This window comes from Mobula birostris, chromosome 9 (assembly GCF_030028105.1).
Source record: "Mobula birostris isolate sMobBir1 chromosome 9, sMobBir1.hap1, whole genome shotgun sequence".
Lineage (NCBI taxonomy): Eukaryota > Metazoa > Chordata > Chondrichthyes > Myliobatiformes > Myliobatidae > Mobula > Mobula birostris.
In genome coordinates, this window is record NC_092378.1 from 140,430,204 (window position 1) to 140,456,149 (window position 25,946).

The window sequence follows — 25,946 nt, forward strand, 5'->3', positions numbered from 1 at the left end:
ATTAATTACAGGTAGTTTAATTATCAATCCATGGTTGATTTTTTTTCACAAAGCCTGGGACCAATAGGCGTTCTGACTTTATGCAGCACATACACACTGCTGTAGTCACGACTACGAAGCTCATTTAATGACTGATGTCATTTCCTTAAGGGGAAATATATCTAGAGTAGACTTTGGGAGAGCTATATATGAAAATATATGTGTTCACAGAGTCTGAGGTCAGGAGATTTTCCATTATATTTCCACTATAATATGATGATGTATTTCACCACAAAAGGAACTTACATTTATAAAGCACCTTATTCTGACTAGAGAGTCCCAGGGATTTTCATGGAGACACAAGGGATTCTGCAGATGCTGGAAATCCAAAGCAACACACACAAAATGCAAGAGGAACCCAGCAGGTCAGGCTGAGCATCTATGGAAAGGAATAAACAGTTGGCGTTTCAAGCCGAGACCCTTCATCAGGACTGATTCAGGTTGACATGTGCCCAAAAGGACCAGTCGTGATGAAAGGATTTGGCCGAAACGTCGATTGCTTATTCCTTCCCATAGACGCTGCCTGGCCTGCTGAGTTCCTCCAGCATTTTGTGTGTGTTCCTCTGGATTTCCAGCATCCACAGAATCTCTTGTGCTTAAGTCAGGCAGCATCTATGGAGGGATATAAACTCAACTTTTCCGGCTGAGTACCTTAATCATGGCCTCATGCTTCAGTGATGGACCTATTCTGTATAAATAGATTGAGGGGAGTGAGAGAAATGTTTTCAAATCAAAAGGGACAGAAACAGGTCTTTCTAATCAGCCATTCCACACTATCCTCATTCTATTGTTTCCACATTCCCTTTGGCTTCCCCCAGCTTCTACCACTTATGTTAATTACTGAGGGCAACTTACCTACCAGACTGCATGCCTTAGATGTGGGGAGTTACTTGAGCAATGGGGCAGCATCTCCACCAGTTGTTCACTCTGCTGCTCTGGAAGAAATGGGCTGATTTTAGACCATGGCAAAGAACAACACCATCTTAGCTCCTGCTGCATTACCAACTGAAGGGTGCCTGTGCCACCAGTTACTTCCCTATCTCTTCCTTTCCCTTTAAGTTGGATTGTTGATCTAGCCAGACACATTGACTGCGTTGGCACTTGTCACCAGTTCCTCAGATGGGGTTGCATTTAAAGCAGAAGCAAGAAAAAGGAAGATCTCTTGAGTGGGTACATTAAGCGAGTAGGAAACAAATGCCTGTACGACTGTCAATGGTCATCAGGGAGTTGCTCAGGGTGCTTTGGCTCGACGGCTGATCACCACTTACGCCCTATTCTGTTTGTAGCTGGTCAACGTCTCAAAGTCATTGTACCTACACAACTTCAATATTGTCCATGAATTTCCTTCTTTTTTGCTCTCTTTTTGCACTACTTATTTAATGTAATTTTTTTAAATATATTTATTGTTGGAATTTTATAGGTTTTTTTAACATCTGTGGAAATTTGCAGGGGTCTTTGGTGACATATCAAATCTTAAAGAGGCACAATCTCTTGTGTGTCTTCACCATGATTGCATCAATGTGTAGACTGAGGACAGATCCTCTGAGACATTGAGTAACTTGAAGTGGATGGAACGATGGGAGGTAAGGACTTGCTCTATTTAATTTAAGTACAACGGGGCAGGTACTTTACTTCTTGCTTAGCAAGTATTGAATTGCCAGTGTGCAATTGAGATGAGTCAGCTGTAAGGTCATCAACACAGAATCACAGAGTGCCATGATATGAAAAATGCTATCTGGCGCATCAAATTGATACTAGCAACGAGAATGACTAATGATAATCTTGGATAGGCAATCAGGTAAGTTTACTCCAGTAGATGGAAGTTCTGAATTTTTATTTCACCTTATAACTGAAGCAGAACACTTACTGAGAAGTAATTGCATTCAAAGAATCAAAAAGATTCAAAGTATGTTTATTATCAAAGTTTGTATACAGATACAACTCCGTGATTCGTCCCCCCGTAGGCAGCCTTGAAACAAAGAAACACCATGGAACCCATTCGAAGAAAACCCCAAACACCCAAGGTGCAATAAAAGAACAAATTGTACAAACAGCAAAAACCAAGCGAACAACACAATGAATATCGAACATCAGACTAGGAGTGCAGGAGTATTCAGTTCAGTTCAGTTCAGCGCCGCGTCACCAGCCGGCTGCAGACCGTAGAGTTGGCCTTCGCCGAAGCACCCAGGTCCTCACCAAGCATTTCAATCAAACTGCTCAAAAACATCAAAAAAACGTGTAACCTGAATCCAGAAACACATGCAACATGGACCTTTAAGACCCCAGAGTGAGACCACTGCCTTGAGCCTCATTGATCAATCCTTGCAACATGGAACCTAAGACTCCTGCACTCTCCTCCAACTGCAGCTAGCGAGAGGGAGAGGAAGACCGGTCAAACGAAGGCAGACGGCACCAAACACCTGACTGTCCTGCTGTCTTATCCTTGTCGACTTCAGCCTTGCTCGAAGCCTCAATCGCAGAGAAGCAATGGAGCCAGTCATGGGGTTGTATCCTATCTCCAGGCTTTCAGACCTCCAGGCCACACGGTCCACTCCCAAACACACCAAACTCCCTTGGAGACTGCACAATACCACTTCACTCAATCGGTCCAGAAGGAAACCGTTAAAATATAAATCACAGGTTCCAATCGCATGCAGATCAAAGTTCAAAGTAAAGTTTATTGTCAGAGTACACACATGTCACCACATACAGCCCTGAAATTCTTCATTTCCTGCGGGCATACTTAGCGAATTTATAGAACAGTAACAGTAATCAGGATCTGTAAACTGTAAGAATCAGGAACTGTAAACTGTAAACAGTGCAAATGCAGATAATAAGTAAATTGCAATAAATAATGATCATGAAATAACAAGGTAAAAGAGTCCTTAAATGAGTGTGGTTATCCCCTTTTTTTCAGGAGCCTGATGGTTGAGGGGTAGCAACTGTTCTTGAACCTGGTGGTGTGAGTCCTGAGGTACCTGCACCTTCTACCTGATGGCAGCAGCAAGAAAAGAGCATGGCCTGTGTTGTGTCTGTGCACAATTAGATATCAATGAAATAAAAGCATGCGCAAGGGAGTTGGTTTTAACTGGCGTATTCACATCGCAGCGAGAGAGAGAGAACAATGCACATGCGTAGACAACAGCACATGCACAGACAACAGATCAATATGTACAGCTAAGTGGGGGGGTTCAGTGCTCAAAAAGAAATAGATCTATACATTATATTTCCTCCCCCTTTAGATTATTGCAGCATATAATTGTACATGTACAAAACATTTGATTTCCCTTTCATGAACCCATGTTCCAAATAAACATGCTTTCACGATAACAGTCCACAACTAACTTCACAGTCCTAAAGGGTTAGCTTTTTGGGTGGTGCTCTGTTTTTTTCAGGAGAACGCCCCTGGACCCGTGGAGTGGCATCAAGTAAGAAGCTGGGAGATGATAGGTTGAAGAGATGAAGAGTTGAAGAAGGAGGAATCTGAAAGGAGAGGAGAATGGACCATGGAAGAAAGGAAAGGAGGTGGGGTGCCAGGGGGAGGTGATGAGCTCATGAGAAGGAGAGAAGAGGTGAGAGAGGAACCAAAATGGGGAATGGAAAAAGACAGAAGTGGGATATGGGAGTATTGTGTTCAGTTCCGGTCACCTCAATATAGGAAGAATGTGGAAGTTTTAGAGAGGGTGCAGAGGAGACTTACAAGGATTAGAGAGCATGTTTTGTGAGGGAAGGTTGAGGAAGCTAGGGCTTTTCTCTTTGGAGCAAAGGAGGATGAGAGGCGAACACACAAAATGCTGGAAGAACTCAGCAGGCCGGGCAGCATCTATGGAAAAAGGTATAGTCGACGTTTCAGTCCGAAACATCGACTGTACTTTTTTCCATTGATGCTGCCTGGCCATCTGAGTTCCTTCAGTATTTTGTGTGTGTTGCTTGGATTTCCAGCATCTGCAGATTTTCGCCTGTTTAGGATGAGAAATGACTTGATAGAGATGAAAAAGAGAATAAGAGGCATAGCTAGGGTAGACAGCTATTGCCCTTTTCCCAGGAGGCCAATAGTTAATACAAGAAGGCATTTTTCTAAGGAGATTGTAGAAAAGTATGGGGGGGGGGGGAGTGGGAAGTCAGGGTTAAGTTTTTTACATAGTAAGTGTTAAGTGCATGGAACATACTGCTAGGGGTGGTGATACAGCCAGTTACATTAAGGACATTTGAGAAACACTTAAATGGGCATATGGATGAAAGAAAAATGGAGGGCTATGTTGGAGATAATGGTTAGTTGATGTTGGGTTAAAAGGTTAGCACTTTATCAATGGCCGAAGGAACAGGGCTGTGCTGTACTGCTCTATGCTCACAGTAATTTCAAAATGTTTTTGACTGAAGTTTTCCTCAGATATACTTCTAAAAACAAATGTTTCTATTCCAATGAAAAGTAGAGCATCAAGCAGTTCACCTACAAGAAGGAAAACTCTGATCTCAAGCCTCCACTGCCTTGCAGCTATACCCGTTCATGGGAAAGGCTTTGGGAAAATTTCAGAGTTGGAGTCCTTAAGGAAGTCTTATGCTCAGTTCAACTCCTGCGATGCCTCTGATGCCAAACTGTATTGATCTCTGCAGTTTAGATTAGATTAGATTATGAGGACACGCAGTCCTCGTTTATTGTCATTTAGTAATGCACGCATTAAGAAATGATACAATGTTCCTCCAGTATGATATCACAGAAACACAAGACAGACCAAGACTAAAAAAACTGACAAAAACCACATAATTATAACATATAGTTACAACCGTGCAAAGCAATACTGTAACTTGATAAATAACAGACTATAGGCACGGTAAAAAAAAGTCTCAAGGTCTTGAAAGTCCTATCATCTCAAGCAGATGGTAGGAGGAAGAAAACTCTCCCTGCCATGAACCTCCAGCGCTGCAAACTTGCCGATGCAGCACCTTGGAAGCACCCGACCATGGCCGATTCTTGAGTCCGTCCGAAAACTTCAAGCCTCCGACCAGCCCTCCGACACCAAGCACTGAGCACCATCTCTGCCGAGCGCTTCGACCCCGCCCCGGCCGCCAAGATACAGGCAAGGCCGAGGATTCAGGCCCTTCCCCTCTGGAGATTCTCAATCGCACAGTAACAGCGGCAGCGAAGCGGGCATTTCAGAAATTTCTGCAGATGTTCCCCTGTGCTTCTCACGTCTGTCTCCATTAAATCGGGATTGTGCACGGCATCCTACTTGACAAATACAGATATCATTCACCGGAGAGGCCACGTGCGCTGCGTTGCGTCGCCATCTTCTCCTCCCCTCCTCCATTGACTTTGGATTCCTTTGGATTCATCAGCCGTGCGGAGAGAGGGAACCTGTGACATGGGCGAGGGCTTGCTCTCCGTATCCTACTGGACTGGCTTGCGTACCATGTAGACAGCTAGGACTCAATATCCATGGTCGACCCCGACCGAGATAAGGCCTCAAGACCATGCTTCCTGAACTGTCGAACTCCTCCAGCATTTTGTGTGTGTTGCTGTTACTCGTGCGTCCCTTTAATCTTGTTATTATTTCAAAGGGTTTCACTTTCAGTTTTATTACCTTCTCTTGCAGCAGTAAATTCCTCTTTATTTTCAAATTAAATATAGTCTCTGCCATTATCCAAGAAATCCCAATCTTTTCTGCATTCCTTTTCTCAATAATGGATGTGCAAGATTTGTAAATATTGCATCTATTTAAACATTGAATATTATTATTTTTGTTTGCTATTTTTCTATCATTTGGGTCGGAGTGTCCCTTGCTAACTTGTTAACATTTATCATCTTCCAGTACTTACCTTATACGTTTGTACTTGAACATTCACTGCCCATCCTTGCAGTGAACGGTGTCCTTTCACTCATTTCCAAATTGCTTTCACGCTTCTAGTTTCCTACACTTCTACTCTAATTTAGAGGAACAACTGCTTGATGCTTCACTTTTCATTGGAATTGAGACATTTGTTTTTCAGAAGTATATCTGAGGAAAAACTACAGTCAAAAACATTTGAAATTACTGTGAACACAGAGCAATACAGCACAGCACAGTTCCTTCAGCCCATGATATTGGGCTGACCTTTTAACCCACTCCAAGATCAACTAATCATGATCACCCACTTAGCCCTCCAGTTTTCTTTCATCCATGTGCCCATCTAAGTGTTTCTTAAATATTCTTAATGTATCTGTCTCTACCACCACCCCTGGCAGTGTGTTTCATGCAGTTACCAATTACTGTGTGAAAAAACCTACTTCTGACATCGCCTCTATGCTTTTCTACAATCTCCTTAGAAATATGTCTTCTCATATTAACTACTGGCCTCCTGGCAAAAGGGCAATAGCTGTCTACTCTACCTATGCCTCTTATTCATCTCTATCAGTGTTGGCGCGTGGCCAAGTGGTTAAGGCGTCGGTCTAGTGATCTGAAGGTCGCTAGTTCGAGCCTCAGCTGAGGCGGCGCGTTGTGTCCTTGAGCAAGGCACTTAACCACACATTGCTCTGTGACGACACTGGTGCGAAGCTTTATCAGCCCTAGTGCCCTTCCCTTGGACAACATCGGTGGCGTGGAGAGGGGAGACTTGCAGCACGGACAACTGCCGGTCTTTCATACACCCTTGCCCAGGTCTGCGCCCTGGAGACCTTCCAAGGCGCAAATCCATGGTCTCACGAGACTAACGGATGCCTATCATCTCTATCGTCACTTCTCATCCATCTTTGCTCCAAAGAGAAAAGCTCTACTTCCTCAACCTTTCCTCACAAGGCATGCTCTCTAATATTGGTAAATCTCCTCTGCACCCTCTCTAAAGCTTCTATATTCTTCCTATAATGAGGTGACCAGGATTGATAATACTCTCCCCTCCCACTACCCTCTTTTTACATTTCCCTTTTTGGTTCCTCTCTCACCCCTTCTCTTCTGCTCATGAACTCATCACCTCCCATCTGGTACCCTATCTCCTTTCCTTCCTTCCATGGTCACTCTCCACTCATATCAGACTCCTCTGTCTTCAACTCTTCACCTCTTCCACCTATCATCTACCAGCTTCTTATTTCATTCCCACCCCCCCGTCCTTCTCTCCCTGCCCACCTTCTTTCTCTACTGGTCTCATCTATTCCCTGCCAGCTTGTATTCCTTTATTCCTTCCACTTCCCCCTTCTAGTCTGGCTTCTGCTCCCTTCTCTTTCAGCCCTGATGAAGAGTCTCAGCCTGAAATGTCAACTGTTCATTTCCCTTCACAAAAATGATTCCATCATTGAAAGATTCACAAAAATGATTCCGGGATTGAAAGGCTTGTCACATGAGGAGCGTTTGATGGCTCTGGGCCTCTATTCTTTGGAGTTCCGAAGAATGAGGGGTGACCTCATTGAAACTTATCCAATGCCTCTATTGAATAGACGTGGAGAGGATGTTTCCTTTGGTGGGAGAGTCTAAGACCTGAGGACACAGCCTCAGAGTAGAGGGGTGTCCTTTTAGAACGGAGATGAGGAGGAATTTCTTCTTGAGAAGGCAGCAGTGGAGGTCATGTCTTTGGGTATATTTAACGCAGAGGTTGTTAGATTCTTGATTATTCAGAGCATGAAGGGGGATATGGGGAGCGGGGGAGGCAGGAGATGGGGGCTGAGAGGGAAAGTGGATCAGCCATGCTGAAATGGCAGAGCAGGCTCAATGGGCAAAATAGCCTAATTCCGTTCCTATATCTTATGGTCTTATACTACCTGACATGTGGAGATCCTCCAGCACTTTTGAGTGTTACACTGGATTATTGGAGCTTTACTGTAGTTTCTTTTTTAGTGATGATTTTTACAAATACGGAACAAGTATAAGATTATTGAAGGAAATTCAGGTGGGAAAGTCAAGCTGAAAGGCAGAATTGGACTCAATCATTCAATGCAGAAGATGACACTAAACAGATGCAGCAGAAAGACGGAGCATAAACAGACAAATTGACTCACACTCTGATGTAAAAGCATCAGTCAGTCTCAACACACAGGCATTACTGCATTCAAATTGATGGATAAGAAAATCAAGCCTACAGAACTGTCAATCCAAGCCTTTGACAAAGCAAATCTCTTATCTCATTCCCCTTTACACTTTTGCCAAGAATCTGGAAAGATTTCAAAGCAATTTCCAACTTCTCATCTGAGAAGCTGAGTCCAGGGATTACACTGTCCATTTCCACCACCTTAATATGTCCTTCACACTCTCCTTTGTTGTTACAAATAAAAGTTTATCCTCACATGATACACTGACAATAAAGCATGGGGGCTGATTTTTTTTTCGAGATTGTTTCATGTCATTTCTAGTACACAAGTGTAAAGGAGAACAAAATAATTGTTACTCTGGATCCAATGCATCTAAAAAAAACAGTAAGCTAATGAACACAATAATAAAATAAACACAATAAGTTTAAATACTTAAGATAACTTATATGCATAGATTGATTGTGTGAATATGAAGTGTCTGTACATAGAAACATAGAAAAATAGGTGCAGGAGTAGGCCATTCGGCCCTTTGAGCCTGCACCGCCATTCTGTAATATCATGGCTGATCATCCAACTCAGAACCCTGTACCTGTTTTCCCTCCATACCCCCTGATCCCTTTAGCCACAAGGGCCATATCTAACTCCCTCTTAAATATAGCCAATGAACTGGCCTCAACCATTTCCTGTGGCACAGAATTCCACAGATTCACCACTCTCTGTGTGAAGAAGTTTTTCCTCATCTCGGTCCTAAGAGGCTTCCCCTTTATCCTCAAACCGTGACCCCTCGTTCTGGACTTCCCCAACATCAGGAACAATCTTCCTGCATCTAGCCTGTCCAATCCCTTTAGAATTTTATACGTTTCAATAAGATCCCCCCCTCAATCTTCTAAATTCCAACGAGTACAAGCCCAGTTCATCCAGTCTTTCTTCATATGAAAGTCCTGCCATCCCAGGAATCAATCTGGTGAACCTTCTTTGTACTCCCTCTATGGCAAGGATGTCTTTCCTCAGATTAGGGGACCAAAACTGCACACAATACTCCAGGTGTGGTCTCACCAAGGCCTTGTACAACTGCAGTAGTACCTCCCTGCTCCTGTACTCGAATCCTCTTGCTATGAATGCCAGCATACCATTCGCCTTTTCCACTGCCTGCTGTACCTGCATGCCCACTTTCAATGACTGGTGTACAATGACACCCAGGTCTCGTTGCACCTCCCCTTTTCCTAATCGGCCACCATTCAGATAATAATCTGTTTTCCTGTTCTTGCTGCCAAAGTGGATAACCTCACATTTATCCACATTAAATTGCATCTGCCATGAATTTACATAAGATGATTCTGACTGAAAATGATAAAGTAGTGGTTGGGGGTGTGGAGGGGTGGGTTGGTAGCTGCAGGTGTTGATCAGCCTTACTGCTCGGGGAAAGTAAGTTTTTGAGTCTTCTCCTCCTCAATGAGATAAACAGGATCGGTGTGATCCTTTATGATATTGCTGCCATTTTTCCAGCATCTTTCTGTGTATATATCCTTGATGGTGGGAGGCTAGTGCTGGTGATGCATTTTAATCTGTTTTGAGGTGTATAAGATGATGAGAGGCACTGATCGTGCGGATAGCCAGAGGCTTTTTCCCAGGGCTGAAATGGCTAACACGAGGGGGCATAGTTTTAAGGTGCTGGGGAATAGGTACAGAAGGGATGTCAGAGGTAAGTTTTTCACACAGAGTGGTCAGTGTGTGGAATGCACTGCCAGCGACAGTGGTAGAGGTGGACACAATAGGGTCTTTTAAGAGACTCTTAGATAGGTACATGGAACTTAGAAAAATACAGCGCTATACAGTAGGGAAAACCTAGGCAGCATCCAGAGTAGGGGGAGGAGCTTAGGAGGAGACAATGGCACCTAATCACAAAATACTCTGCAGATTGCTGGGGTCAAAACAACACTCACAACATGCTGGAGGAACTCAGCAGGTCGGGCAGCATCCGTGGAAATGATCAGTCAACGTTTCGGGCCGAGACCCTTCGTCAGGACTGAAGAGGGAAGGGGCAGAGGCCCTATAAAGAAGGTGGGGGGAGGGTGGGAAGGAGAAGGCTGGTAGGTTCCAGGTGAAAAACCAGTAAGGGGAAAGATAAAGGGGTGCGGGAGGGGAAGCAGGGAGGGGATAGGCAGGAAAGGTGAAGAAGGAATAGGGGAACGCACAATGGGTAGTAGAAGGAGGCGGAACCATGAGGGAGGTGATAGGCAGCTGGAGGAGGGGGCAGAGTGAAACTGGGATGGGGGAAGGGAGGGGGAGGGAATTACCAGAAGTTGGAGAATTCAATGTTTATGCCAAGGGGCTGGAGACTACCCAGACAGTATATGAGGAGTTGCTCCTCCAACCTGAGTTTGGCCTCATCATGGCAGTAGAGGAGGCCATGTATGGACATATCCGAATGGGACCGTGAAGCAGAGTTGAAGTGGGTGGCTACTGGGAGATCCTGTATGTTGTGGCGGAAGGAAAGGAGGTGCTCGACGAAGTGGTCCCCCAATCTGTGTCGGGAGCACTGGATGCAATAGATGATCCCAACAGACTCACAAGTGAAGTGTTTCCTCACCTAGAAGGACCGTTTGGGCCCTGAATGGTGGCAAGAGAAGACGTGTAGGGACAGGTGTAGCCCTTACACTTACAGGGATATGTGCCGGGTGGGAGATCCGTGGGGAGGGACTTGTGGACCAAGGAGTCATGGTGGGAACGATCTCTGTGGAAAGCGGAGAGGGGCAGAGAGGGAAAGATGCGCTTAGTGGTGGGGTCCTGTTGAAGGTGGTGGAAGTTGCGGAGGATAATGTGCTGGATCCGGAGGCTGGTGGGGTGGTAGGTGAGGACAAGGGGAACTCTGTCCCTGTTGTGGTGACGGGAGGATGGGGTGAGGGCCGAGGTGTGGGAAATGGAGGAGATGCGGGTGAGGGCATCATTGGTGACGGCAGAAGGGAAACCACGATGCTTAAAGAAAGAGGACATTTGACATGTCCTGGAACGGAAAGCCTCATCCTGGGAGCAGGTGCAGCAGAGACGGAGGAACTGGGAATAGGGAATGGCATTTTTGCATGCAGCAGGGTGGGAAGAGGTATAGTGAGGAAGTTATGAGAGTCAGTGGGCTTGTAGAAGATGTCAGTGGACAGTCTGTCTCCAGTGATGGAGACTGAGAGATTGAGAAAGGGGAGAGAAGAGTCCGAGATGGACCAAGTGAATTTGAGGGCTGGGTGGAAGTTAGAAGCAAAGTCGATGAAATTGATGAGCTCAGCTTGGGTGCAGGAAGCAGCACCAATGTAGTTGTCAATGTAACGAAGGAAAAGTTGGGGAGCAATACCACTATAGGTTTGGAGCACAGACTGTTCCACATAACCAATGAAGAGGCAGGCATAGCTGGGGCCCATGCGAGTGCCCATAGCTACACCCTTAGTCTGAAGAAAGTGGGAAGAGCCAAAAGAGAAGTTATTAAGTGTGAGTACCAGTTCCGCCAACCGGAGGAGGGTGGTGGTGGTGGTGGTGGGGAACTGATAGGTCTATTGTCTAGAAAGTAGCGGAGGGCTTTGAGGCCTTCTTGATGGGGAATGGAAGGGTATAAGGATTGGACGTCCATAGTGAAAATGAAGCAGTCGGGACTGGGGAACTGGAAGTTATTGAAGAGGTGGAAGGCATGGGATGTATCCCAGGTGTAGGTGGGGAGGGACTGAACTATGGGTGACAAAATGGAGTCCAGGTAGGCAGATACAAGTTCGGTGGGGCAGGAGCAGGCAGAAAGTATGGGTCTTCCAGGACAGTCAGGCTTGTGGATCTTGGGGAGGAGGTAAAACCGAGCAGTGCGGGGTGTGGGAATTATGAGTTTTCTGGCTGAGGATGGAAGGTCTCTGGAGTTGATAAGGGCGGTGATTAGATGATGGCACCTAATGGTGACTCTTTTGCTTGCATCTTTGGAAACAGTTCTATTTCTATCTTTAATATCTCTATTTTTCCCTTTCTGGGTTCTTTTGAAGACCCTGACCTGGAGTTACACACTGACTTCAGTTCTTTGTGGGAATGGGACCTGCTCTCAGGGTTTCACAACTGGCTGTTATTTGATATGCCAAGGATGCGGCCTATGAAATTAGCTCACCTTCGGAGCACCGGGATCTCGTGACTTTGGAGACGGGCGGACCGAAGGTCGGTGTTCCAGCAGGAAATCAGTATGTCGTGGGAGACAAAAGATCTCTGGCTGTGTGCCCAGAAGACCAGAGATCTTTGGGCACAGAGCCCGGAAAAAGCGACGCAACAAACTTTTAACATCGTTCGTTATGTCTCCCCTCTCGCTGTGAAACAGAGACATTTCTTTTTCCCTTATTAGGGAGAGAGAGCCTGTGGTATGTCAAATACTGGGTTCCCGAGTAGCCTTTGGAGTACTGCAAGTCTGTGTCTTTGCTGTTGCTTTGTTGCACACTTGAGTGCTCAGTGGTGGGTGCCGATGCTTTTTTTTGCTGGTGGGGGAGGGGGATCATTGGCTTGCTGCTGCTTATGCGTGGGAGGGGGGTGCAGTGGGGACCTAACATTTAACTGTCGTTCATCCTTTGGGGGCACTCCTCTGTTTTCGTGGATGGGTGCGAAGAAAAGGCATTTCAGGATGCATATTGTGTACACTTCTCTGACATTAAGTGTACCTTTGAAATATGGTCGGCACAACGTTGCGGGCTGAAGGGCTTGTAATGTGCTGTCGATTTCTATGTGCCTACGTTTGTATTCAACCACCCGAAAACTACCTCAAATATTCTCTTCCTGACTCGAGAAAAGGATCATACATTCCCTGATCCTGTCCCCCAGCAAATTGGGATAATGATGACCTGAACCTTCTCCATCACATTGCGAATATTGAAGCCTTCCGGTGGTAGGGGTTGACCATGGATGTTGTGTTCCAGATGCCTGCATGACACGCAAGCCAGGGCGGTGTGATATGGAGAGTAAGCCATTACCCATTCCAGCAGGATCACCCTCTCCGTGCAGCTGATGAATCCAAAGGAACGGCAGAGACTGACATAGTTTGGCACCAGCAGCGTTGCAGGAGTTGCCAGTCAACATTGAATTTAATGTAGGACGGCCCTAGGTACTCCAGCTCTGGGCTTTTCCGTGGAGTTTACTCCTGAAGCCTTCCCCACGGATGGGTATAGCAGCAAGGCAGTGGTTTGAGATCAGTGTTTTTCTATGAATAGAAAGCAGCATTAATGTAGCAAAATATTCCAAAAGCCCTTTATAGAAGTCCTAACAAGATTTGTAAGAGTTACCTACAAGATGAGAGGGCAAGTAATTAATAGTTTGGCCAGTGACATATATCTTAGTTACAAGTGAGGAGCCAGAAGACTGAAGAACAGGCTACGGTGTTCCTTTGTTTAGGAAGGACAATAGAAAGAAGAAGGAGTTAAATGGAAGAACTGAAAGCAACAGAAGAGACTTGGTCAGTATGAAACTGAAAGTAGAACGTGAAGTGGGGTTGCATTGACCTTTGAACATTTAGTTAGTATCAGTGTAGCTGCAGTAATTCTCCACCTGAGACAATCTTACAGTGCTGTTTCCAAACCCCCCCCCCAAGTATTCCTGGGACCAAAATACACAGACAATTTTTGGATGCTGTGTACCACGGACAGAATTGTACAAATCTCAACTCTGATGACAGCGGACCAGGTAATTACGAGACCCACCAAAATATGGGAGTAAATATATGGAAAAGGGGTTGACTTTAGCCATAGAATAGGCTACAAAATCAAATAATGTCAGAAAGTTTACAAAGGAATGTATAAAAAAGTTCCTCATTGTACGATTGATAACAATATCTTCAAAGACCAATAATGCGGAAGAAGACTCTAAATCTTTGACGCAGAGAGTACTCAGCACATCAAACTCTGGTTTGTCCTGGGGGAGAATATCTGAATAAACTTAATGAGTTTTGGATGCTGTGAAACTGCTAAAAGAGTTGTGTAAGAAAAGAATTAATGAAGTTTATTTTAATGCTGCATAGTGAATCACTGACTTGTTTGAACTAATTACAATGAAAAAAGACATACAGTTAATGGTCAAAATCATTATCTAGTGTGGCTTGTTGCATGATATATTTAATTTGGTTTAGTTAGCAAAAGCATCAGGAGTCACATATAGTACACACAGGGTGAAGATTTCTTTCCCTGAAAGGCAATAGTGATGGTAATCCAATAATTTCAACATGACCATTGCTGATACTGAGTTTTGTTTTAAAATCCAGATTTATTCAACTGCTTAAATTTAAATTTAAATTTAAACTGCCAAACTTCAGTTGTGGGATTCGTCTGCACACCTGTGGATTATTGCCTTCAGCTTCTGAATGCTAATTTGGTAGCCTAAACTAACTTCCAAAACACTGGAGTACCATAAACACAAGGGATTCTGCAGATGATGGAAATCCAGAGCAGCACACACAAAATGCTGAAGGAACTCAGCAAGTCAGGCAGCATCTATGGCGAGGAATAAACAGTCAACGTTTTGTGTCGTGACCCTTTATCAGGGTCACATGTTATCCTGTAGTACCACTGTTCATTAAAATCTTTCTGCTTCTACCAATTTTCCTTGCATAAATTGACTGTCACACTTACATCACAACAGTCATTATATTGTAAAAGTTGTTAGCTGTAAGATGTTTAGGGATACATGATGCTTTCAAAGGCACATGTTGCTTTCAAAGGCACATGTTGTCACCTGAGCAAAGTCACCAGAGAGAAGTAGTTGGTAGATATGGTAGTCTCTTTATTTGACAAATGAGACACAGCAGGCATCATATTGAGACCCTTTTGGAGGAGGAAACTTGCTTGACCCAACACTATGCAACATAATATATACTAAAGATCAAAGGACAATTCCCATATTTACAATGCATCCACAATGTTTCTTTCACACCCACACTACAGACACCCAAATTAATTTAAATCAGCGTTGTCTGGTTTTCCAATTAACTGTGGTTCATGGCTCTGAGGAACTCATTGTTCGGAGGGGCACTTTAAACTTAATCTACAGTCCATATTCAGATCTGAAGATTGAAGGCTGAAGTTATTTGCTATATGTGGTCACCCCAAAAACTCCCAAACAGCGCTATAGAAAAGCAGGCATTTCTCTTTGTCATTTCATTGGTGAACAAGGAGTCAGAGCAACAAATTAGGACAATGATCTAAGCATCCTTACCTGATACTTCTATTCCAGGAAGGATGAGGATTATTGCAACAACCTACCTGATCTTCTACTTATTTATGTATTTTTCTATTTGTTTGTTTGTTTGTTTATTTATTTATTGAGATACAGCATGGAATAAATACTTCTGGCCCTTCAAGCAGTGCTGCCCAGCAGTCCTCTGACAATTTACGATAACCAATTGACCGACCAACCGGTAGCTCTTTGGACTGTGGGAGGAAACTGGAGCACCCGGAGGAAACCCATATGTCTCACGAATAGAATGTACAATCTCCTTAAAGGCAGCAGTGAGAATTGAACCTGGGTCACTGGTACAGTAAAGCGTTATGCAAATCACTATGCCATTGTGCCATTTTTATTTTAATTTATCGTTTTAATCATTATGCGTTGCATTGTACTGCTACCACAAAACAACAAGTTTCACGACAGATGCCAGTGATGTTAAACCTGATTCTGATTCTGAAATGGTGACTGTCCATTTACCTCCTAGGCTAGGGTTAAACCGGGGGCTGCTGGGTAGTGTGGCTCAAGGGATTGGAAGGGCCTGTTCCTAGCTGAATCTCAATAAATTGATAGATAAATGAATAAATTAAATAAAAATAGATTAAATAAGTAGCACAAAAAGAGAGGAAAGAAGATACTGAGGTAGAGTTCATGGGTTTATTGTCTATTCATAATTATGATGACAGAGGGATAAACACTGTTCCTGAATTGCTAAGTGTGTATCTTTAGGCTCCTGTACTTGCTCCTTGGAGGTAGCAATAAGAAGAGGCCATGTCCTGGATGATAGGGGTTCTCAATGAAGGATGCCACTTTTTTGAAGGTGTCCCCAGTGCTGGGAAGGCTAGTACCCATGACAAAGCTGGCAGAGTTTACAACTTTTTCCAATCCTGTGCAGTGGCCCCTCCATACCAGACGATGATGCAACCAGTTAGCATGTTCTCTACAGTACATAGGTATAAATCCGCGAATGGCTTTGGTACATACTAATTCTCCTCAAACTCTTAAAGAAATAAGGCCACTGTTGTGCCTCCTTTGTAACAGCATCCATAAGTTGGACTCAGGATAGATCCTCAGGGATGTTGACACCTAGAAACATGTAATTGCTCTCCCGTTCAACTTCTGATCCCTTGGTGAGGACTGGTGTGTGTTCCCTCGACTTCCCCTTGCTGAAGCCCACAATCAATTCCTTGGTCTTTCTAACGTTGACCTTTCACCAGGACTGGAAAGAAAGAAGGGTGTACCAGTATAAAAAGGTGGGAGGGAGGGGTGGGCCAAATCCTGGCAGGTGATAGGTGGATCCAGGTGAAGGGGTTGTTAGGCAGGTGAGGGAGGGAAGAGAGTGCGAATGACGTAAGAAGCTAAGAGGTGATAGATGGAAGTGACAAAGGGCTGAAGAAGATGGAATCGGATGGGGGAGGACAGTAGACCATGGAATAAAGGGAGAGAGGTGGGAGGAATATGTGGAGCATAGGCAAATTGAGAGGACAGGGGAAGGAAAAGAAATGGGGGCCAGTGGAAAGATAAAACTAAAGGGAGAGAGAGGAGTGGTTCCTGGAAGTTAGAGAAATTGATATTCATAACATCCACTTGGAGACTAGCAAAGCGGAATATGAGGTGCTGCTCCTCCAATCTGCATCTAACCTCAGCTTGACAGTACAGGGGGCCATGGACGGACATGTTAGGGTGAGAATGAGAAATACAACTAAAATGGAGGCTACCAGGCGATACAGGCTGGTACAGCAGGCTGAGGGAAATTCCCAACGTCTCCTCTCTCTTGTGTCTCCATTTTACAAAGAGCAGTGTGTGTGAGGCATACATTTTCTTTAAGGGTCAGCATTCACTTCTTAACTGTTCTAAGACAGTTCAGTGCCTCATCCTGATCAGTACATGGCAACCTATGGTTAATATAGAATTTTTTTACACAAAAGAAGACAAAGAAATACATGGCTGGATGGTAGCTGTCGAATAAACCCTGTTTATTGTTAACAGGGAGAGTGACTTGTCCCTTTTCAATGGTAAAGGGTTACCAAGTACCAAAATTATTATTTTAAAAAGTATGTTATTATTAAGTTATATGTACATAGAGCCTTGGATGTTTGATCAAAGCAGCTGTGGATTTAAATTGATGTCATTGAATAAATTTGAAATGAACAACAATGGTGATTGTAAAACTTCCAGATATTTGTACAAACCTCTCTAGACTTCTTTGAACTTCTTTGTCAATTCTGGTTAAACATGCCTCCAACTCAAGTACCATGCTTAACTCTTCACAGCTGTCTGTATTGGCCTGGCACCCACTGGGCTCAAGAGGCAACCAGGGGTGGTCAATGCATGGAATCAGGCTCACGGCTGCAGGAATTTCCACAGGTCAACAACTTCTTTGTGAGTCAGTTTGATCCTGCCATGGGAAAACCTGGCTCAGTAAATGGTGATACCGCCAGCGTTTCCACATCCTGTGAAGGAACAAAAAGCAAAAAAACACAGCCTCTGCCTGACTTTCTATGAGGAAACAGTCTGTAAAGTTGCTTTGTAGATGCTTCAAGCAGACAGCAGCTCAGACAGGTGTGGAGTGATGTACTTGTGCTGCTTTTCCGTCTCAATGAGGCCTTTATGAGTCATGGCAAATTGGGCTTAAACGTAAATCCACTTTGACAAAAGGTTTGGCAACGGTTAGGGGAGAGTGGTTACATCTTTAGTAAGTGATAGTGAAATGTCTGTGTTGCTAGAGAGCTCATCTGGTTCTCTAATCTCCTTCGAGGAAGGCAATCTGCTACGCTCACCTGGCCTGGTAAATACGTGACTACAAATCCATGGCATGGTGGCCGATTCTTCACCTCTGAAACAGTCTAGCAGAGTCTAATAAAATGGACAGTGAATGCTGATTATTTATTGCTATTTACTTATATTTGCATTTGCACAATTTGTTGTCCGTTGATCCTGTGTACAGCTACTGTTCAATAGATTGGCTAAGTATACCCGTAGAAAAAAGAATCTCATGGTTGTATATGGTGACGTGCATACACTCTGATAATAAATTTTACTTTGAACAAGCAACTGCAGATCCTGGGATCTGGAGCGATGCACAAGATGCTGGAGGGATTCAGTGGGTCAGGCAGCATCTGTGGAAGGAAATGGACAGTTGTCATTCCGGGTTAAGACCCTAGATCTGGACCCTTAATCCTGGCCTTTACAGGCTGTGCACAAATCCCCTGAACAAACTTTGTTATAGACCATGTATTAGCGAATGTAAATTGGTTTATCTGCTGTCACCATTAGATTATGAGAACACTCAGTCCTCGTTTATTGTCATTTAGAAATGCATACATGCATTAAGAAATGGTACAATGTTCCTCCAGAGTGATGTCACAGAAAAACAGGACAAACCAAAGACTAACACTGACAGAACCACATAATTATAACATATAGTTACAGCAGTGCAAAGCAATACCATAATTAGATAAAGAACAGACCATGGGCACGATAAAAAAAAGTCTCAAGGTCCCAAGTCGATTGACTCCCGAGTCCCCGATAGCAGGCGGCAAAGGAAGAAACTCCCTGCCATAAACCTCCAGGCACCGACAACTGCTGATGCATTGGAAGCACCCGACAACAGCAGACACCGAGTCCGTCCGTCCGAAAACTTCGAGCCTCCGACCAGTCCCTGAGCACCATCCTCTGCTAAGCGCCTTCGACCTCGTCCTGGCCGCCAAAACAAGCAAAGCCAAGGACTCGGGGCCTTCTCCTCCAGAGATTCCGGACCACACAGTAACAGCGGCAGCAAAGCGGGCATTTCAGAAGTTTCTCCAGATGTTCCTCTGTACTCTCACGTCTGTCTCCATCAAATCAGAATTGTGCACGGTCCCCTACTTGACAAATAACAGACTTCACCACCGAAGTGGCCGCGCACGCTGCGTCATGTCGCCACCTTCTCCTCCATTACTGAGGTACAGTGAAAAGCTTGTCTTGCTTGCAGTCCAGGCAGATCAATTCGTTATAACAGTGCATTGAGTAGTACAAGGGAAGTCAATAGCAGAGAGTAGAATAGTGTTACAGTTACAGAGAAAGTGCAATGCAGGTAGACAGCAAGGTGCAAGGTCACAACGAGGTAGATTGTGAGGTCAAAGGTCCATCTTAATGCACTGGGGAACCATTCAATAGTTTTATAATAGTCTTACAGAAGCGCTTATTGAGTTTGGTGGTACGGCTAATTTAAAGCAGAGGGATTTGTATATTTGAAGAGAAAAACAAAACAGCTGCAAATTGAAACTTCAAAAAATGAAAAATATTCATGGAGAGAGTTCAGATCAAATCCAAAATATTTTCATACAGGATAATAGCAAAGCCCATGGTTGAGTAATAACTAGTGATGCCTAAAATGGAACTGAAAACATCTGAAATGAATTAGGAAAATGGAAAAAGAGGGACCAAAACCAATTAGAAGATTTAGAATCCTTTTCCAAATGTACACTCAATAGCCACTTTATTTGATACCTCCTGTACCAATAAAGTGGCTATTGAGTGTATGTTCATGGTCTTCTGCTGCTGCAGAACATACACTTCAAGGTTTGATGAGTTGTGCATTCGGAGATGCTCTTCTGCACACCAGCATTGTAACGTGTGATTATCTGAGTTAATGTTGCCTTCCTGTCAGCTTGAACCAGCCTGACCATTCTCCTCTGACCTCTCTCATTGACAGCATTTTCGGCCCCAGAGCAGCTGTTCACTGCATGCTTTTGTTTGCCCCTCGTACCATTGTCCGTCAACTTGATATTGTGGTATGTGAAAATCCAAGAAGGGAAGCATTTTCTATGATACTCAATTCATCCTGTCTGGCACCAAAAATCTAAGTCACTTAGATCACATTTCTTCTTTTTTCTGATGTTTGGTCTAAACAACAACTGGACCCCTTGACCATGTCTGCATTGAATTGCTGACATGTGATTGGCTAATTAGATACAGTATTTGCATAACCGGGCAGGTGTACAGGTGGACCTAATAAAGTGGCTACTTAGTGTATGTCAGATTTAAGGCCATAAGCCATTGGAGCAGAATTAGGCTATTTGGCCCATCAAGTCTGCTCTGCCATTTGATCATGGTTAATCATGGTATAAAGTCAATAATGAAGATAGAAGAGTGGATGTACAGAGCTGGAAGAAAGGAATGTAGTGAATGTCCAACAACCATATATGGATAAGGAGAATGCACACAGAGAGCTTTTTGGGGAAGGTTATACAGGAACATAGGTGCTTCTCACAGGATCATATTACAGAGAAGAAGATAAGGCTACAAAAGTAGTGAATTTGGCCAGTTCCATCACAGACACTGCTCTCCCCACCACTGAGGAGATCCAGAAGAGGCGATGAATCAGGAAGGTGGCATCTATCACCTGGACCACCATTATCTGGGCCACATCCTCTTCTTAGTGCTGCCATCAGGCAGCAGGTACAGGAGCCTGAAGACCTTCACTTCAAGGATCAACTACATTTTCTTCCCCGCAGTATCAGGTTCTTGAACTGACCTGAAAGACCTTAACACTGTCTCAGACCTTTTTTGATCTCTCTCAACCTGCACTGGTACTGTCATGTTTATTTCGCCATATAAGTTATGTATACATTATGTTAACTTAAGTTTATATTAACTTATTTTTGTCCTCATCTGTAATGTACTATGCAGCTGTTGCAAAAAGCTAATGCTCACGGTGTTTATACACTGTGTACTTAAACTTGGACCAGTCTATTAGGATTGTGATAGCTCTGTGAAGGACAGTGTAAGAGAATTACTATCGTACTTCTCACAGTCTCTGTGTCACGGTGTTCGGTGATGGCCCAACTGCAGAGGGAGAACCACAGAAGTGGACTGAACAACTCACTGAATTTTAACAAGAACTATGCAGAACAAAAGGAAAATAATAAACTAACTGAAACTCTCAAACTAAAATCTAACACTGTCACTGTGATGCAGAAGTCGTAACTTAATACCGCCTTAAGATCAAACAAGAAAAAGTCTGCAGGTGCTGGAAATCCAAGCAGCACACATAAAATGCTGGAGGAACTCAGCAAGCCAGGCAGCATATAGGAAAAGAGTACAGTCAATGTTTTGGGCTGAAATGTCAACTGTACTCTTTTCACAGATGCTGTCTGGCTTGCTGAATTCCTCCAGTATTTTGCGTGTGTTGACCAAATTAATAATCGCTCCTTTTCAGCGTCAATCTAAATCTTCTTTCCCAGAATATGGACTAAGGTAAGTAGGCAGTGTTGCTGTTGCTTATGAAGACTCAACAAGACTGAAACAAAAAGGAAAGGAGTTAAATACAGCCACCAAAAAAGCCCCATTTGGCTGGAATATACATTTTCACTAGTGTCGTTGCCGACCCTTTTCAGCTGCCCGCCTGCAAGGGCACCCAGACTCCGTGGCAGAGCCCCTAGCCCTAGGTGCAGCTCTCAAGATGCCAGAGACTTGCGCAGGTTGGAAATCCCGGATGAGGGACTTGTCCAGGATGTCATGAGCTGGAATCTAAGAATGTTCCTCTGGTCATAAACCCTCCCAATCCATGAGGTACTGGACACTCCCACACACCCAGCGTTATGACAGGAGGTGCCGCACAGAATGGATCAGAGACCCATCCAAGTGGGAAGGAAGGGTAGAGGGATGACAGGAGCAAAGGGGGAAGAAGTCACTGGCTTGAACTGGGATACATGCAACACTGGTTGAACCTTCGTAGATGAAGGTGAGTGCAGTCTATAGGAGGCTCTGTTGATACTCTCCACTATGAATGGTCCCATGTAGCATGGGGCTAACTTGTTGCTCTCTACTCGCAAAGGAAGATCTCTAGACATCAGCTAGACCTTTCTCGCTGGCTTGAGAGGCCTCGCCTGTTGGCGGAGCTGATCAGCCTTCTTGGGATTTTGCTTCTGACTGTGCAGCAGAGAAGCTTTGCGTTGCCTCCATTTGAGATTTGTTGGTCCAACTCCCACGTCAATCTCTCAGTCAGGGAAGAGCGGTGGCTGAAATCCCTTCAGGCATTCAAAGGGAGACATGCCAGTGGACGACAACTGGAGGTTACTGTGGGCAACCTCCGCCCAGTCAAGTTGGGAGCTCCAGGTCGTGGGGTGGGAAGAGACAAAGTAGTGGAGGGTTGTCTGTCTCCAGCTCCTGATTCACTCTCTCAGTCTGGCCATTAGATTAGGGGTGGAACCCTGATGAGAGGCTGGCTGTGGCTCCCAAAAGAGAACAGATGGCCTTCCAAAAATGGGTGCTGAACTGTGGTCCTCAATCAGGCACCATGTCCTGAGGGAAGCTGTGCAGCCTGAACACATGCGGAACCATTAGGGTGCCAGTTTCGCAAGCTGGTGGGAGTTTGGGGAGAGCAAGAACTGGGTTGCTTTGGAAAACCAGTCCATAACTGCCAGAATGATAGCGATCCCATCTGACAGAGTCAGACAAGTGATGAGATCCACCAAGAGGAGGGACCAGGGGCAGTGAAGCACAGGTGGTCAGAGCAGATCAGCAGGGAGCGGATGTGACATCCCGTACTATGCACAAATGGGACAGGCAGAGATGAAGGCATCTTGAAGGCAGGTAGAGATGAAGGTGTGAACATCTTGGGACATAGATGGCCACCAAATCATCTCTTTCTAAATTCCAGGGTCCACGGAATCCCCAGATAGCCAACCAGATGGGAAGAGTGACCCCACTTCAACACTCTGGGGTGCGCAGTGACAGCGAGAAACAGTTGGTTCAGAAGTCCCCCACCTAGTCCCGGATCTGACTGTTGGACAGCCCTCACCTCTCTTTCTATTCCCCAAATCATTGGAGCAACTCTACACGAACAAAGGAGGATAAGCTTTGGATTGGTGTTGTCCTCAGAGATGTCAAGCTGCTGGGAGAGAGCACTGGCCTTGTTATTCTTCTTGTCAGGATGGTAGGTGAGGGTGAATTTCAACCGGATGAAGAAGAGAGCCAAACAGGCTTTACAAGAACTGACTCTTTAAGCACCACTGACGTAGCAGAGGTTCCTGGGGTCTGTCCATACCAGAAAGGGGTGCCCTGACCCTCCAGCCAGTATTGCCATGTTTCCAAACCCTCCTTGACAGCCAGAAGTTCTCAGTTCCTAACATAACAGTTACACTTTACAGGATGAGTCACGTGATGGGAAAGAAAAGCACAGGGTGCAGTCGATTACCTACAAAAGGGCACTGGGAGAGAACAGCTCCAATGCCAACATCTGATACATCTGATGATGAATGGATGAGATGGGTTTGGATGGTGCAACACTGGGGCAGTGATGAAGCATGAGTTTAACCCTGAGAATGCTTGGTCTGCTTCTCTTGTCCACAGGAGTCCTGTGGGTTAGTGCACTTATGGCAGCCGCTATGGAACTGATGATGTGGTGATAAAAGTTTGCCAACCCCATGAAGTGTCTAACCGGTTTGACCCACTCCGAACTTTACATGGGCCCGTTTGAACAACGGAAAGGGAGACGATGTAGCCCAAGAATGACACCTGCTCTTTGTGGAACTCACACTTCTCCGGGTTGGCATAAAGGTTATTCTCGAGGAGCCATCTGAGAACTCTCTGGACATGCTAGACGCATTCCTGCCGAGAGTGGGAATAGATAAGAATGTCATCCAAATACACAAAAAAAAAATGATTCAACCTGTCCCAGAGCCCATTGTTGACCAGGGTCTGAAACACAGCAGAGGCATTGGCCAGACCAAATGGCATCATGAGGTACTCATAGTGGCCAGTGGAGGTGTTGAAGGCTGTCTTCCACTCATCCCCTTCTTGGATGTGAACCGGGTTGTAAGCATTGCACAGATCTATCTTGGGGAATATGGTTACTCCCTGGAGATGTTCAAATGCAGAGGCCAGCAGGGGTAGAGGGTAGCGGTTCTTCACCGTGATATTACTGAGCAGCTGATAATCAATGCAGAGAAGGAACTTATTTCTTGCTCACTAAAAAGAAGCTCGCTCCTGCAGGCAAGGTTGATGGATGGATAATGCTTCCTTGATGTGTTCTTCCAAAGCCACCATTTCAGGATAAGAGGACAAAAAGCCAGCCCCAGGGAAGACGAGTACCGGATAAGAGGTCAATGGCACAGGGATATGGTCAATGCGGAGGCAGGGAAGTTGCCTTCTTATTACAGAAGACCTCAGGAAGGTCAGCATATTCAACTGGAACATTCCACTCCAGCAGTTGGCATACAAGGGGATATATAAGGGGACAGAGGCTTGAGCTAGACTCAGGCAGGTAGACGGGCATGCTGTTCCCCATGCTCGGAGTGCCTGTAAGGACCAATCAGTCTGTGGGCTGTGTTGAGATAACCAGGGAAGGCCAAGCACCAATGGTAGTTCAGGTGAATCAACAAGACAGAAGGAGAGCTATTCCCTATGGTTGCCTCCTAGCATAAATTGGAGGGGTAGTGTGTGGAAAGGTAGATCCTGCTAATGCTCAGAGGCTATCCATCCAGAGCCTTGACATCGATATTCCCTCTCAATTACTGAGTCGGAGCTCTCCATCTTTGAACCAGAGATATGCACGAGGTTTCTGGCTGTCCTGGAGTTAATAAATGCCTGAAGTTCATGGGTCTGGGACCCCCACAACATAGTAGTTGGGAGCATTACTTGATTAGGGGAAGTTGCTTGCAGGGAGAATCAACCCACCAGATGTCTGCTTCTTGCTGACGGGTATGTTCTTTTATTGGGTACTTGAGACATGATGCCCAGAGGTGTCCTGGAGAGCCACAGTAGAGGCAGCAAGCTGTTCTTCTGCACTGACCTCATTCCTCCTGAGATAGGTGCATCTGCATGGGCTACTCCGTGGCCTGTGTACTGGGTGACGAGAGAAAGGGTGAAGACAGGTGGTGATCGGAGGCTCAGGGTATTCTCTCTCTCTCTAGGCCACACAGTTCTCTGGTTGTCTATTCAAATGGCCAGATTTGTCAGGTCATCCAGGCTGACCTGTTCATCATGCACCGTGATCTCATTCCGGACCCCTGTGCTTGGCCCACGCCGGAAAGCAGTTGATGTGGGATCTCCCGTTCCATCCCCTCTCAACTGCAAGAGTGCGGAACTTTACTGCGTAGTCCCTCATTGACCCTTTCCATTGGCGCAGGTCCAGGAGTCGGTGGGCAGCCTCCTGACCACATACTGGAAGATCAAACAGTCTGTTGAACTCGACTACAAACTTCTGAACAGAATAGGCTGCGGAAGAACCTTGTTCCCGTAGAACATTGAACAGGCTGAGCGGGGGAGGGGGGAGGTCTACCTGAGAGGTTCACCATGTAAGCCGGTTTACGTGCATCATCACCACATCAATCTGGCTGGGTTTGGAAAGTCGGCTCACAATGGGTGATAAAATTCCTGCAGCAGTTAGGGTTACTGGAGGAAAGCTCAGTTAAGGTCCAGAAGCTCCCAAGGGAATTGGTGTATCCGTGGCTGAGGCTGATGAGATTGCTATAGAGGCTGACCTGGGAGGTACTGATGCCGGGAGTGGGACTGTCCTGGTGGAAGGCTGCTGAATAGCAGCAGTGAGAGAAGTAATAGCTACCACCTGATTCTGGCTGCCTGATGACAGCTGCTGAACCGTATCAGTGAGAGCAGTAATGGCTGTAACTTGATTCTGGCTGTCTGTGGTGAGTTGCTAAACCAAAGTTGGACCTTTCCTTTTTGCTTGGATTGGGCTTGCTTCTCTGAGAGG

The 25,946-nt window shown here is 45.1% G+C and overlaps 1 long non-coding RNA gene across 2 annotated transcripts in view; it reads right to left on the reverse strand.

Annotated features, from left to right (window-relative positions):
* Positions 1-25,946, reverse strand: part of LOC140203136 (uncharacterized) — a 92,258-nt gene that overhangs the window by 53,751 nt on the left and 12,561 nt on the right. For both annotated transcript variants that reach the window (XR_011887292.1, XR_011887293.1), the window contains exon 3: positions 895-974. This is a non-coding gene — a long non-coding RNA (uncharacterized lncRNA). The remainder of the gene's footprint in view (positions 1-894; positions 975-25,946) is intronic.